The following is a 1567-nucleotide window of genomic DNA, read 5'->3' as shown; positions in this document are numbered from 1 at the left end:
GTTTTTGACACCTGAGAGACACCGTAGCAAGTCCTTTGCGTTTGGAAGCGGGGGGTGGGGGTGGGGGGAGGACCAGAGAGGATGATTCAACCACTCAACCACTAGATGTCGCTGAAAACAACAAATCCTACACACTGTGCCTTTAACAGAAACAGCAGAACTTTAGGTTTTAGGTCTTAATAAATCAGATGTTTGCCGGTACATTAAATGTAGATGGCAATGCAACGGTCAAGAAATRGAAGGAAAGGAAGATGTTAGCCCTAACTGTTTATCTTATCAATATGTGAGAAAACCAGAACGAACACTTGCGTATCTCGGTCGCATCAGCCGGACACCGATACGCTTATCAAAACTTTCAGTTTCTACCTGGAGGTGTCTTGACCGTCAGGGTCAAGCGTTTAGCAAGTATTCACCCAGGTCAGCAAGAAACTCTGGTCAGGTTCCTTACTTCCAGTAAAACTTCCAGTGTTTTGATTTTTCAGCGTCTCCGGAAATCTGCCTCAGGTCCGATGAGAGAGTCAAATCCAATTCTGTTCTCTTTTCAAAATAAAAGACTTCTAAATAAAAGTTTTTCAAAAATGAATGGAGCTTCAAAGCTGGATGTTTTGGTCACRATTAATGTTATCGTGAATMTGTGGCARAAGATTTGCTCATTWGCACTTGAGGTCAAATCTCATTGCCRAATGCTGATTTTCCTGGGGAGGGAAAAACACCTTCTCTTCGTTGGACGAAGATGGTGTCTGACTGTCGAGCGGCTTGTCCCGGGTTAGTTTCTACAGAGAAAAAGATTAAGGRCGTGCCCTCGACTTTTGGATTAGTCAACAGGTGAATCAGAAGTTTAGTCTAAGAACTTGCCATTGCCGTTGGTCTGGTAAACAAAAATGGTGAATGTCTGCACATTAACACAAAGAACCAAGGTCAGGCCATGCTGTTCTCAGTTCTTTGGTAGGACTAATACTAAATGACAAGGAACTAGGTTTTAATAAAGTGAATTATTTAAACTAAAATAAAACTTAAGACATTTGTCTAAGATTCAAGCTCAGATAACCATAAATATTTCGTAAAAAAAAACATAGTGAAATAAATCATAGTGATCAATTTAGTTAAAGGAAAAATAAAACAGAAAAACACAAAATCACATAACTGTCAAATAACAGTTGATTAAAACAAGGATTTGCATAAAACAAAGAAACATTGGAACAATATTCTTTTTGTGTGTTTTTTCTTTTCTAAATTATAATGCAAGGAGATAGTTTGTCATTCTTTTCATTATGTAAATGTACAGTAACACTTAGTTGAAATAAAACATAAATCAAAAATCTGAAGAACATTATTATTTTGTTTATTAACTTGATTAAAGAAAATAAAATGTCTCTTTTGAGGGAGGTCTTCTGAGACCAGGGTCAAAGACAGGTAGAAATGTTTATTCCCCCTTGGGGTGACCACTACACCTATATTTTAAAAATACACAAAGCAAGGCCTGTTTTAATTTGCTTGTATGACAACAGTAAACATTTGATGCTGAGGTGTTTAACATTATTATTTTGTTTATTAACTTGATTAAAGA

The 1567-nt window shown here is 36.7% G+C and overlaps 1 protein-coding gene across 1 annotated transcript in view; it reads left to right on the top strand.

The window, feature by feature from the left end:
- Nucleotides 1–1567, top strand: part of fstl1b (follistatin-like 1b) — a 27730-nt gene that overhangs the window by 16271 nt on the left and 9892 nt on the right. The window lies entirely within an intron of this gene.

Source organism: Austrofundulus limnaeus, unplaced genomic scaffold (assembly GCF_001266775.1).
Source record: "Austrofundulus limnaeus strain Quisiro unplaced genomic scaffold, Austrofundulus_limnaeus-1.0 Scaffold619, whole genome shotgun sequence".
Taxonomy (NCBI): domain Eukaryota; kingdom Metazoa; phylum Chordata; class Actinopteri; order Cyprinodontiformes; family Rivulidae; genus Austrofundulus; species Austrofundulus limnaeus.
The sequence above is the reverse complement of the archived record's forward strand: the minus strand, read 5'-3'. Positions and strand labels throughout refer to the sequence as shown.